Here is a 15171-nt window from a genome sequence, read left to right as displayed (position 1 = left end):
TGAGACATTTCTTTCAGTACATAACCAAAAGCAACCTCGACCTGTATGTAATGATCAAGACACTGCAATGGGAAACACGGTAGAGCATGTATTCCGGAAGTCCAACATGGCCTGTGTACTTTCCACATTATTCAAAGTGCAGTCAAGCATTTATGTAGTCACAAAGACGATGTTGATGAAGAAGAAGAGTTGTCTCTTATTGCAGATTTTAGTGCATGAATGGACGAGTATGAAGATGAGCCAACTTTTGAAGAAGCGTTTTACACTATGAGAGGTAAGGTGGAAAATCAAATTTGGTTTGATTTGATAGCATTTATAAGGTAAAGGAGAAGTGGGCAGAATATTACATGAGAAATGCTTGCAACTTGGGAATGCAGAGCACACAACTATGTGAGAGTCTAAACAATGACCTGAAGCAATATCTGAAGTTGGATTTAGATATCATACGTTTTTTCAAACAGTTCGAAATAGTTGTGGAAGGAAAAAGAGATAATGAGGTAATTTCAGAGTATGAGCCTAGAGAGAGGGCTCAAAATGAAGACAGCCTATTGGTGCAAGCAAGCAAGCTTTAAACTCCTGTTATATTCGAGTGTTCTCAGTCTGAATATGAAAGATATACAGCAATTTGCTTTGAAGTACATGTGAATGTCCAACAAATGAAGAAGAATGCAAAGTTATTGTCAATCGACTCAATCCTTCAGAACAAACAGCTAAATGTAGTTGTGGACAGTTTGAGAGAACAGGAATATTGTGCAGCCATGCTTTGAAAATCCTTGATATGATGAATATTAAGTGCACATTACATATTAAAGCGATGAACTCGAGAAGCGCGGTCAAAATGTGTTCAGGATTGTCATGGAAGAATTGTTGTGGAGAATCCCAAGTTGGAGGCCTTTGAGCGGTACAATTTCTTTTCACACGAATTTGATGAGAGTGGTTTTTTAGCTCCCGTGTTCCCCTACACCCACTATGAACAGTAAATTCAGAATAAATTGAGAACAAATTAGTCGATAATGCACTTGATATCAATGGTAAGCAAGTTGAGGAACTGTTGAATACATGGACACACAATTGTGATGGGATACATGATGCGAGTGGGGCTCCTCAAGGATCAAATGGTCTGTTGAGCATTGTATGCCTGAAGAAAAACAAAGTTGAAAACAAAAGTTCAAAGAGAAAGAAAAATTGGACTGGTAGGCTACGCAAGAGAAGAAAGAACACCCTGGCTAAATCTGGAGCACCAGAAAAAAGAGCTAAATCTAAGGAATTTCCCTAATTGTACCATACAAATAAATTAATTTATGCTACTCTGTTTTAACTTTCTGATTTCTTATACGAGCAGCAAGGGAAAAAGACCAGCACATCACAAGATCAAGTAATAGCTGGAGCACAAGAAAAAACCTCTAAGATATTTCCCTGATTATACACTACATAAGTTTTTGCACATCACAAGATCAACTAATAGCTAAAGAAATTCCTATGAGAAATGAATATACCTTCGAAGAAAATGGATTTTTCATAAGTTACATGGACCTACTGACGATACTCCTTCTCTTACTTTTGTGTTCAAAATCATTTCTAGTACTGAAGTTTCATGCTAACTAACTCTGTCAACAATCCAGAATTCAACTGGTGAAGACATATTGGCTGAAGATATACTTTGGGCACCATGAATTCAGAAATACTGATGCCTGGCGCTCTAGTAGTAGTTCATTTCTTAAGTTGCTTCGTTCAGAAAATGCCACTTGATTCTTCATTGCACCGAGTTGTTTAGAAATGCTGGAGACCTTTTCAGAGTTTTTTGTGTCAAAATTTTAGAGCACATTCAGTCCGGTGAAGTACTAGTTGTTTCATCTCTCATCCGTGTTGTTTACTTTGAGGAGCATTCAGTACTTTGAGGAGCATGCATGTTTGTAAACAACATACCAGCTTCGTTCTCTTTTTCTCTGAAGTTTCAGTTGCATATGCCTCACTCTTTTCCTCTCTGAATTCGTTCTCTGTTTGTTTGAAGTTTTAGTTCACGCATGGGAGCAGAGAATGGAAGTCTGTGTCAGCCCGTCCACACAACTAGCAGAGAATGTAGAGTACATGGGAGCAGGACGTTTGATGTTACTGGACGGTGAATGGAGCAGTTAAGTTACACCCCTAACTTCGCTTCTACAAGTCAGGGGAGCCGGGTCTGAATAATCTATCCTGCTTCCCTGCCTATCAAACTAATGCCACAGCGGTGCCCCCCTCGACGTTGCCTGCATCTGCCATTATATTCATCTAGCAGCGCTGACACCCACTTTCAGATCTCCGACGGCCTTGGCCGCTGTTTACCTCGCGGTTTCATCATCCCTCCCTAGTGCCCACTCCAGTTGTGTCCCGTTCTTGCCTTCTTGGTCAGCATGATGCCTTCTTTGTGAGCTCTTAAACCAAACTATTTTAGATGATAGAACTTTCTCAAAGCTATTTTAGGCATTGTTTTAAATAGCCCGCTATAGCTCCGCTATAGCACGCTATAGCATTTACAAAAGGTATTACGCTAAGAGACATTGGTCCAAACAAATGAATAAACATTTTAAATAGCGCGCTATAGCTCCGCTATAGCACGCTATAGCGTTTAAAAGAGGTTCGCCGCTAAGAGGCTTAGAGCGCTATTTAAAACTATGATTTTAGGTGATAAAACATTCTCAAAACTAAACTTAACCATGTTATTGCTCGACTAGAGTTTCTACCCCTTATCTGATGAATGATTTTATGAAAAATACCTTCATGCATATGATTAAGGCTGCTTATAATCCCCCAATTATGTTACCAGTCACACACATATGATTTTCATACACACTAAATCTTGGGATAGTTCAGCAAATGAGTTCATTGGTTCATGCCCTCCCTCCAGTATATCGCTTTTACTTTGAGTCCTGTTGTACATGGGTACATGGCTGACTGAAGTGCCCAAAAATCATGGAAATGTATTATTAGTTGGTAGATTTTGCGTAGTTGCTTGCTATCTTTAGGAGGTCCTCTTGTATTCATTCCGATTAAGCAGGAAATAAACTGATCCAATCCCCGCTGTAAAAAAGAACTGGTCTAATCCCAGTCTCCTTTCTCGACTCCTCCCTTGCCCCTGAAGCGTGGCTGCCATCAAGGTTACTTACCCTACGGTTATGTCTTGAATATGGTTACGTAGTTCGTAACTCTTGTACTCATTCGAATTAAGTACAGAATAAACAGATGTAATTCCTACTTTAAAAAAATATTGATCGAATCCCAGTCTCCTTTCTCGAGCCCCCCCGCGCCCTTGAAGCATGGCTGCCATCAAGGTGCCATCTCGCCTCTCGAGGTTCAGTTTAGTTATCCTACCACGCTTCATAACACCTCCGCATGATAGATATGAAGTTTAGCATCGATTATTTATCCAACAAATCTCAAGGAGTGCAAAAACAAAGAGAAGTAATCAAAGAAGGGATTGGTGAGATCGTAAGGTTGCGTGTTCCTGATAAGATAGCTGAAGTTGCAACATGCCAGTGAAAAAAAGGTCGAATGTCTACAGGACTGATGCTACATCATTGGCAGTGTAGCTACGCCTTGGGTTGGTGAAGTGGTCTAAGGACCACGCCATCAGAAAAAGGAGGATAAACGGAGTGGAGTTTGACAAACAAGCACCTATGCTTTGTACAAAATAGGATGAATAAGTATTTTCTATTTACATGAAGTATTTCAGTTTTTAGTTTCTACTGATTTCAGCACAACTCAGACCAACTCATATAGTAAACAGAATCAGATTTCTTTGCTTTATAACACCGAGACCAAGTTAAGTAACAGTAAGCAAACAAGTAGACTGGCTCACCGCTTCATATGGTGGGCGCACACAATGATGGTGGGAAACTAGCAGATAGTCGACCAGGAAAGATGATTTTGCTAAACGCAGCAAACAACTCGACCTGCAACGTCTTCAGGTCCACCGAGAAGTATCCAAACTTTGGCTTCTCTTGTGGAGATGTGGTGTACAACGCTTCTATGAGCAGGTATCCCCAGCTACACCGACCAGATTCGCATACTTCACCGTTACCGGCAATTGGATGACTCTCTCCAAGTGCCATTGGTTATTTCTCAAAATGGAATACGCGAGCCAGTATGGGTCATCTTCGTTGTCGCCGTCACAGCCTTTAGTCAGCATCCCGAGCATTCCTTCTGCTGCCTCTAAAATGACAAAACTGTTACTCCGTGGTCGCTCAGGTGGGAGGTCGACAGCAGAGAATTGCATTGCGTGCACATCAAGCACAAGCAACTCATTCCGGAAATGCAAATGCCAGTAGAAGCGTCCGTGGATGAATTGGCGATTAGATAGCCCACACTCATAGTTCACAAATGAAGCAAGCGTAGCATGAGCACTCCATTGGTCATAGGTAAGAACATGCCATTTTCCATCCAAAGAGGAGAAGACCAGAAGTGGCAGATTCATTCTGCATTGCGGCAAGCACACCACCCTAAATGATAAAGGGTCCTTCTCATCCTCGCGGAACCAAGGAAAGCCTCCATATTGAGGAAATCTGGTCTATGGATCATCCCTTTCAGATCGCCAAGGGCGGCGGGCAGCAGGACGTAACGGCGGTGCACGGGGTCGGACACAGGGAGACCCCTGACCAAAAAATCGCCGTAATATGAGTCACACGCCATATTAAGGAGTACGCGTCCGTCAAAGAAGTCAATTTGACTCCAGGAACGGCTGGGGGTGGAGGGGAGAAAGCAGGAGCAGGAGAAGTTGAAGTCGGCGGCGGCGGCGGCGGCTGGGCTGGAACTAAGGGTTTGTGGAACATGCAGATGAGAGGCGACGGGTGGAGGGCGCGAAATCCGCGCAGGAAAGCGTGGTCGGTGATGACGCGGCGGAAGGAGGCGCGGGCGGTGGAGGTGCAGGCGAGGTCGGTAGCAGTGGGGAGGCGGATGAAGATGTTCTCGAGCAGCACTTGCGGTCTATCGGCGATGTACGGTGCCGGCGGTGGTATCTGGTGGGAGCTTGGTGCCGGCGGGCTTTTCTTTCCGCCGCTTGGGCCTATTTAGCACCAAGGGGCCTAATTTCATTGCTAATTCTAATCCCTTAGCATCTTTAATTTTCATTTTGGCAAACTCAAGGTAATATCACGTATACAAATGGAAAAGAAAATATTTTGGGGGCTGCTACGCGTTGGGCGGCAGACCTTTTTGAAAGATCCACCGCCTCGCGAGCCATTGGATCTGACACAATTTGATGAACAAACATTTTCCTCTACTTTGCAACAAGGATCTTGTTGCAAAAAATTTTGCAACGGATGTTGTGTTGTGGAATATTTTTTTGCAACATACGCTGTGTTGCGGGATTTTTTGCAACATAGGTGGTGCTACTTCACCTTTTTCCGCAACGACAATGATGTTGTGGAAGAACTTCTGCAACATAGCTAATGTTGCAGAAAAATGTGCAACTGAAATGACGTGTAGAAGCGTCCCATTGCCTGTGTCGTGCTCATTGCCGCCGACTGCAACAGAGCAGCAGCGCCGCCGCTCCCGCTGTTGCAGAAGCACGCCGGTGAGTCGTGCCTCGCCTGAAAAGTGACTTGAGGTGAGCGAGCCTGTGGTTCCGCGTCGGAGCCTCGCCCTGCCACAATACCCCTTGGAATCCCTTGCAATGGATCAGCGCCGATTTGCAACTTGGATGCACCATCACCTGCTTGCCCCCTTACAACGACGACGACTAGTCCAGCAACGCAGATGAGGTCGGGTGATGGCCAGATGGGCGGTGACGAGATATGGGGGGAAGGAGAGATGGAGATGGTGCTAGAAAGGAAAGGATAAGCAGTACGGTGGAACCTGTGAGGACACGCGTTTGATCAAGGAGGTTGACGTCTCGCTGTTTATCCTCGAGAGAATTCCTTATTTGGCCCTTTCTTAATTTTGCTTCCCTTTTTGGCTTAAAAAACTTCTTTTTTCTCTTTTTGACACTTAAACTTTACTTTGTTCCTTACGTGACACTTTCATCCATTTTTCCATCCAGCGATGTTAAATAGCATGTACAAAGACAATTTTACCCCTAGTGATAGTATGTCGCCAAGAAAGGGAAGAGAAGTAGCGTGAATATGAATGGATGAAAGTGTTACATGTTGAAGATCTCACGTTTAAATATTCATATCCACCACCGCCCAACTAGTCGCGTTGCAGCTTGATCCGCGGGAGCCCGGCATGACGTGCATCCGGTTCCGAGTCCTGACACTAGCCTCTTTCTCCTCCTCTGCTCCTCACCACGCCCGCGACCTGCAGTTGGCTTTTAAAACGCTAGACCAAATGACCCAGGTGCTCACGCACGTACTTGCAAAGCTAGCACAAGAAGTACGCTAGCTAGCACCTCAGTTGATTTTGCCTGGAACAGTGCACTGTGCACGCACGTCTAGCCGACACGTCACAAGTGCGTACGTGGCCGGTAGAAGCTAACTCTTAATCGATCGGATCGATTCGATTTTACTCTCTTAACTATCCTATTGATTTGTGTGTACATGGGTAGTGATGGAGACATTGTTTTGGAACGACTCGATGGAGACAGAAGTAATCAGAAGCTTGTACTCCTTCTTCTTGCAAATTGCAATCAGTTATTCTGTAACACACGTCACAATGCTATTCTTGTCAAAACACACATGGCATAAAATGTGTGCAGCAAATTGAGGCGCAAACCCAGCTCAGTCTAATTTATCATCCATAAAAAAATTTGCGAGAAATCATCCATAAGATTAATCTGAACAAATTTATACACTACAATAGAGGCTGAATGGGTCGTCCTTGTTCCATTCATCATATTATTATTAGTCCCTCGCAATATTTTTTTAGTAGTCATATAACTTTTTTCGTTTATTAATAACCTGGTCACAGACAACACTAGGGGTAAAATAGTCTTTTTAGGCCAGACTTAACGCCATTACTAGCCAAAACTAACGGAAGTGTCACATAGGGAACAAAATAAAGTTTATGTGTCAAAAAAGGAAGAAAGAAGTTTTTTGAGCCAAAAAGGGAAGCAAATTTTAAGAAAGGGCCAAATAAGGACAAATACGTCAAATCACCCTCCCTTTCCTATGTTACCACTTCTCCTTGTTTTGTTTTATTCCGACCACCAAATGCTATATTTCAGCGCATTTTGAGGTTCAAATTCAAGCATGCTTGGCATAGGAGCTTCAAGTATAATGACGAAAAGAAAAAAAAATCTGCCCTTAGACACTAGACAATGAACTCCAAGTCTTGAAATTGCCATCATATAGAGTGTGCAGTCCAAAAACAAAATATGTTGATGTAGAAACATACTCCACAAATAGCACCTGCTACACATTTCCATGATATTTCACTTGCTGCACGGGTTCTTTTAGTACCTGAAACAATTTTTGGTGGATTTTACTGGGGCAAAAGCGCAGACCAAGATGACATACGATCAGTAGTTTACACTTGATTCAAACATGCATATCTGAATTTTATTTGACAGCTCTTGATAAACATAGAAATTGTAAGTCACTCTTTCCGATAGTACATTACATTTGAGTGCCAATAATCCTAACTCTTATGCTCACCTTGGTGGAAAAAAAAATACTAGGCTCATACTCCCTCCGTCCCAAAAAACATGTCCCTCAAACTCATGTATCTAGCAGCTAGATACATCCGTTTGAGGGAAAAACTTTTTCGGACGGAGGGAGTATCAGATAGGCTTCCAGTACTAGCATGCCTAACAACGATTAAATTGGTTGTGTCGGAAAAAATGAAGATTAGGATGTAATCATGCTTGAACCATTGAAGTGTGACTCAAACTCTCCTTGTCCTTCTTAAACCTTAAAGTAACCCTCATCATGAATTACAAAAATGCAAAATAACTTGTTGATGTTGAGACAAAAAGATCTTCAAAAATATGTAAAAAAAAATAGAATTCTTCACAAAAGTTCATGGTGCAGCTTTGGTCAGCAGTCAGGACTCGATCAGGACCTGGATAGAGACTTGGTGGCAACGACTTGGACTTTGAATTTTCAAAGCAATCAGCATCGTGAGGAAGGTTCTTCCACGGCTGCACCACATATGGCTCCTTTCTTTTCTGATGAAATACGTATATGACTGATAAATTCTAGTTATTCTTTTGGAAGTAAATCTGTGGCAATACTATTGAAACTAATAGAATGCCCGTGCGTTGCTACTGGCTTTTGAAATATTTTGATGGAGTTATATAAACATAATGTTACATGTATAGAAAAGATATATAGTAATAATTTGATAATAATTGAAATCCACTGAAATTGCAATGTAAGTTTGTTGAAAGATAATTTGACGATGTATACATAGAGAGCGAGGATCCAACTATGAATCTATTACGAATTAAGATCCGCTTGATGCATTTAATATAGGGTCTGTCTAGGACACATCTAGATGTGACTTAGTTATGTCACGTCTAAATTGATGTCCACTTTGTTTGTGGTCTATTTTTTTGTCCTAGTTTTTTTTTGTTTATTGTTGCTGCATTATATATTTGTGGAAGCTTAGATATGACATCCTTAAAAAAACATCTAGATGTCAATTAGACAAACTATTTAATATATTCTCGCACAATATAAAAAATGTTGTCTTTAATTTCATTCACATGATATTTGAGCAAGTATAATAAAAACTTCTTCCTCAACTTATATCCATCTTGTAAAAGCAATGTATCTAGTTAGTATGAATATTTCACGTGTAAGGTCTAAAATGTGCAATGGAGAATACTCATCTTGCAAATCAGACGAATTTCTTTACCGTTTCACAGGAGCATAAAGACAAAAACAAAATAGCCAGACACATCCCTGTAATTTCCTAAATTAATCGTATATCTTGAATATAGTGAAGAAGAAAAAAATTAATGTTTGTATCTTGAATTTTATGAAAATGAGAAATTTATCCTTCCGTATTCGTTGGAATACCAACCGAAAATATACGTTGCCATCTAGATATATCTGAATTTCAGCGGAGCCGTGCAATTTTGAGTGCGTTGTTGAATTCCCTTGCAAATCTTCGTAATTTCACTAAATACTTCGATGTTTTAATCTCTAGCGACTATAATGTATGGGTAGGGTCCAAAATATATAAACGGCTTGCATTTTTGTCGCTGACATACCAGATTTATCGGCCGATGAATGCATATGGAAGATAAATATTAGAAACCATAAATCATTATATCAATGGACAAGAGACCTTACTTACCAAGTTGCATGATGAGATGTTGTGCTATCAAACGGTGGTGCCAACATCTGAATATTTGCCTTCACGTAGAAATATCTCCCCTTACAGCCGCCCGTCCGCTCCTATCCCGGCTGCCTCCCTTAACAACGGCGCCGCCGCATCCTCCTCTCCCCTCCATGGCATCGATCGACCCCTCCTTTTCCGGCCACGGGTCGAGCCCGTCCCCTATTATCCCCATAACCTACCTTCTCTCGGTAGTGTCGCCCACAACCTCCTCTGCCTGCCACATCATCGTCAGCCGCCTTCTCTACCAACAACCTCTCGTGCCGCAACATCAGCACCGAGTCTGCATGCCCGCCGGTCTGGTATCCTGGTCAGCCAAATCCGGCTAGTCAATGTAGAAGGGCTCGCCGCTGATGGAGCCATCATCGTCTAAATCGGGCACAAAGGTGTGATGCAACAAGGAGGGATGGCGCCCTTGTCGTCTACATAGGGCACAATGGTGTGACGCGGCGAGGAGAGACAACGCCATCATCGTTTAGATTAGGCACAACAGTGTGACACGATGAGGAGGGACGACGAGAAGGAACAGCGCCCTTGTCGTCTAAATCACGCCATCTTTGTTTCCAACCGCAAATCTTCATCTTGTCTTCCTCGTCTCATCACCGCCCAGACTTGCCTCTACTCCATGTCTCTCCGCCATGGCATGCAGTTTCACATCCTAAATATGCCCATTCTGTTGTGCATGTCCTACTTCTTCCCTGACATTTGTCTTCTTTGCAGTAACTTTATTTGCTCCGTTGGCACCGTAGACGTCACTTGGAAACAATTAGCAGCGCCTTGATGCTTCAATAAAATGAAAATATACAATACAATGGGATGAGGGTTATACAATACAGTGAGATTTACGGCACTATATTGGGCATTACATCGAATGTCAACGGCGATGAGCGGCTACACCCACACCCATAAGCTTCACCTTTAGATATAACTATTGTGCTACACTACGCTCGTCAGCTCACACTTAAATCTAGGGGAATTTACCTTAGCTTTAACCGAAAGGATGAACCTATGCACAATATCGCTAGCCTAATATACCAATTAGAATCATCATGTTTTATTGTCAATGAAGCTAAGGAAAAAGAGAACATACAATTTGTCAAGATTTTTCTTATGACAATGCGATCCATGTCACAATCAGAGAGACCATAACTTTGCCCCTCAACTAATTAAGAGTAGTATTTTTCTTATGAAAATTAATTTTAGATGAAAACTGAATTAAAATACTGGAGATCGGTGTGACCATAAAGTAGATCGACCTGCAACATAATTAGTTTCTGTCAGGTACTGCGGCATAGATCTTAATCCTTCTAGGTCATCTGGATAAGCCACTGGGATGTACTGCACTCGAGAAAAAAAGTTGCAAACCAGATCGAATTCCCAGTTCAACTACTTCATGTCCAAAAGAGCTGAAGCAAGTAGCATCTTTAGCAAAATAATTGGAAACCTTTACGCCCGTGCATTGCTGCGTCTGTTCTAGAACCTGCACCACGGAAGAAAATATCATGTAAGTATACACTTTGAAAGCTTCGACAAACTATTTGGTTAGTATATAAATTTAACTAATTAAATTCCCAATTTTAGTTGTCGAAGTCATGGACGATGCAGCAATATGCCGATGCACATACAAAATTTGCTTACCTTCTTTCTAAATAGTGATCTAAACGCTCAGTTTACAGAGGGAGTACATGTGAAGTTATGAATTTAGGTAGTAGAGATAAACGAGGAAGCTGATTGACTTGGTGGGATCGCATGCAACTTGAGATAACACGCGTCCTTTAATTGGTGGTGCACTGGGCACATCGGATAAACCATCCTGCACATGACTCATTCGATTCCACATAGTAAAATCTACTCTATTGTGTAAGAACGGTATCACCGCCTCGCCCCCGGGCCACCACAACTTCCTCCCGACATCGGCGCGAGCACCACCTCGGCCCCCCGCGCCCCCGGACAACTCCTTCAACAATGCATGCATACTCGTTTGACGTCGTCAGGGCAGCTACTTGTCCAAGGCAGACGCGCGTCTGTTTGCTGGCCTGCTTCTTCGACAACGCCCGCAAGCTGTTCAACGGTTTGCCCGCAAGGTACAAATGGACTCCGCCGACGAGTTCTTTTTCCATAATTTTCTTTGCGGCTAGGATGATTCTTCATCCGACGATGAGGAGATGGTGTCCGCTGTGTTGGTCGTCCATGACCACCTTAGTAGGCAGCGGCCGTTGTTCCGGGGCTCGATCCCAGGGCACACTCCGGCATTGAATCACTCCGACATCGGATAAACCATCCCGCACATGACTCATTTGATTCCACATAGTAAAATCTACTCTATTGTGTAAGAACGGTATGACAACTTCACTTGTATTTTAGAAAGAAGGAAAACAGATGATCCTTGCAACTTATGGCGATAGATGACACGGAAAAAAGAAACAATTTTGGGAAGAAACTCTGGGTCCTAGGTTACATGCATCATCGATGGGACAAACAACAAATACGATTATGATGCAGTTGAGGAATCAAATTATTCTTGCATTTTCCAAAGGAAAGTAAATATCCATAACATAATGGTAAGCAAAATTGGATTTCTACAAAGATTTTTTAGAGTAATAAATATTGGCTAGATCATTATCGAACTAAATGCACAAGCATGTCGTCCAAAAGAAGATACCAGTAAACAGCTTGTGTATCTTAACAGTAGCATATAGAGAAGGTTTGTTCAATGAGAAAAATAATTGTTGCAATATCTATATGTTGAACAATTTCAATGCCTAGCCCAAGTGCAAAGATTATCTATCACAGGCATATTGATCTTCATGTTACAGGCAAAGACGAATGATTGTGTATCTTAGGAAAAATACCAGAGCTTTCATATGCACTGCAGGACTGGAATTAGTGCTATTCGCTCATTTGATATGGCAGATAATGAAGAAGGGAGTAAACAAAATGGCAATAGTTTATCAATTAGCACAGGAAACTAACCACTTTAGGAGAAGATTTGACATCGCCTCCAGCATAGACATGAGTGGAGCAGTGTTCCGACTGGCTTGGCTTCCTTACGAGCCTTCGGAATCGAATTGTTCCCCGGACTGGACCAGTATGTGAGTAGTCAGATGCATACCCACCCATTGCTCCGCCACGCTACCTGGCTTGAGAACCACGAGCTGCCTGCAGAGTCCCAGTGCTTCTCCTCCTCGAGTACGCAGCAGCACACCTGTAGCCGCCGCGGCTAATGTGGCTTCCCCCTTGGCAGCGCCGTGTCCCTTGACATGCTCACATCCGAGTAGCCATCGATGGAGTAGTAGTTCTGCTGCCCGGGCACGTTGGCGTACCGGTACAGGGGCACGGCCGTGCAGAGGGAGGGGGGGGGTCGTCACGGTGGTGGGGCGAGGAGTCGTCATAGTATCTGTGTCGCCGGTGCATACCTCGACCTCCTCTACGTCGGAGGACTCCTTCATGTCGGAGGCCGTGAAGGGGTTCCCATCTTGTGGCGTGGACGCACGCGACAGGTGGCTACTCCTGAAATTCTCCGGCAGCGGCATGCCGAGGGCGCTCCTGAACACAACCCGCCCGCCTCACAGTCGGCCACACCCGGGCGACTGCCTCCGCGGGCATGCACCCTTTATGGAGTGTGACGAGCACGGGGCCGGCTGTCGCCCATGCCTAGTCCTCCCTCCTGCCGCATATTGGTCATGCGTTGCCTCCGCGGTCGCTCGACATTGTTTTGTCAACAACGCCTTGATTAAAGTTGCCATGAAAAAAGTTTGGATTAGCATGCTTAAATTCCGAACGTTCGGAACTTATTGAGGTCCATAAAAATAAGATTTGATTAGGAAAGTGTGGGTTTTTCTCCCTGGTTTGATGCGTACCGGTTTCTCACGGGAGATAAAAAATCGGTGGGGATGGGATCTGGTGGAGGTATCGATCGAGGGGGTGGGGGGTTAGCGAACAAACGAAACGACGTACGGACTCCTCTATTAGAAGTAGATATTTATACACTCAGCACAAAAGAAAAAACATACCATCAATATCACATTTTTTCAAAAAGGAGGATAACCCACGGCCTCTGCATCAAAATGATGCATGCAGCCATCTTTATTAATTTATTCATCAATCTCACAAAATGTGTACAAAGATCAACCCAAAACCACCTTTGAGGCAAATAAAGTCGCTACACCTACATGTATAAAGATGTGTCCGTGGATTCGCCACCACCAACTTCCATCGTCCCATCTAGAGAAGTGATTATTGCATTGATCTTGGCAGGTCCATCTTCCGTGGACATCACTACGACGCTGGTCCACGCCACCGCTTTGCGCCCGTTCATCAAGACGCATCCGTGGTCGACACTCTGCTGCACCATGCCGCCGAGACCCACCGTCGATGATACGGTTGATGCCACGCCGCTCCGGACTACCAGCAACTCCACCACCATGAACAGTCCCCCAACCGACGCCTTCAGGAAGGAACTTGACAAGGTGTCGTCGTCACCCAGAGGTGGGAGGAACAGGATCCACAACGAAGCCTCCGGGAAGGGAATTGGCACGGCGGGGCATTTACTTTGTCCAAGCAACACAAGTAAACGTCTACCGCTGACTCCAGGTACCGAAGCCAGCACGAACTGGAGCAGATCGAGTCGGAGACGACGCTTCCCAAGGGAAGAAGGAGAGGTTGGGAAGACTCCGTTGAGCAGCAGCACGACGGCATGGTGGCGGTGGAGGAGCGCGAAACTCCAGCAGGGCTTCACCAAGCACTACGAGAGACGAGGAGGGAGAGTGGTAGGGCTGCGCCAAGAGGGAGAGGATCTCGTGTGTCTTGCAGCCCCCAATACCTCAAGTATATATAGGGGAAGGGGAGGGGCTGCGCCCCCATCTAGGGTTCCCTCCCTAGGGGTGGCGGAAGCCCCAAAACCCATCTAGGGTGGCGGCCAAGGGGGGAGAGAGGGGGCGCACCTAGGGTGGGCCTTAAGGCCCATCTGAACCTAGGGTTTGCCCCCTCCCACTCTCCCTTGCGCCTTTGGCCTTGGTGGGGGGGCGCACCAGCCCACCTGGGGCTGGTCCCCTCCCACACTTGGCCCACGCAGCCTTCTAGGGCTGGTGGCCCCACCTGGTGGACCCCCGGGACCCTCCCGGTGGTCCCGGTACGTTACCGATAGCACCCGATACTTTTCCGGTGACCAAAACGGGACTTCCCATATATAAATCTTTACCTCCGAACCATTCGGAACTCCTCTTGACGTCCGGGATCTCATCCGGGACTCCGAACAACATTCGATAACCACGTACATACTTTCCCTATAACCCTAGCGTCATCGAACCTTAAGTGTGTAGACCCTACGGGCTCGGGAGTCATGCAGACATGGCCGAGACAACTCTCCGGTCAATAACCAACAGCGGGATCTGGATACCCATGTTGGTTCCCACATGCTCCATGATGATCTCATCGGATGAACCACGATGTCAAGGATTCAATCAATCCCGTATACAATTCCCTTTGTCTATCGGTACGATACTTGCCCGAGATTCGATCGTCGGTATCCTGATACCTTGTTCAATCTCGTTACCGGCAAGTCCCTTTACTCGTTCCGTAACACATCATCCCGTGATCAACTCCTTGGTCACATTGTGCACATTATGATGATGTCCTACTGAGTGGGCCCAGCGATACCTCTCCGTTACACGGATTGACAAATCCCAGTCTCGATTCGTGCCAACCAAACAGACACTTTCGGAGATACCCGTAGTGCACCTTTATTGCCACCCAGTTACGTTGTGACGTTTGGCACACCCAAAGCACTCCTACGGTATCCGGGAGTTGCACAATCTCATGGTCTAAGGAAATGATACTTGACATTAGAAAAGCTTTAGCATATGAACTACATGATCTTGTGCTAGGCTTAGGATTGGGTCTTGTCCATCACATCAT

General features: G+C 44.5%; 1 pseudogene; it reads right to left on the bottom strand.

Annotated features, from left to right (window-relative positions):
* Positions 1 to 3839: 3839 nt before the first annotated feature.
* Positions 3840 to 12788, bottom strand: LOC125547287 (annotated as a pseudogene).
* Positions 12789 to 15171: the final 2383 nt, after the last annotated feature.

Source organism: Triticum urartu, chromosome 3, assembly GCF_003073215.2.
Source record: "Triticum urartu cultivar G1812 chromosome 3, Tu2.1, whole genome shotgun sequence".
NCBI classification, from domain to species: domain Eukaryota; kingdom Viridiplantae; phylum Streptophyta; class Magnoliopsida; order Poales; family Poaceae; genus Triticum; species Triticum urartu.
Note: the sequence above shows the minus strand (reverse complement) of the source record. Positions and strands in the feature narration are given on the sequence as shown.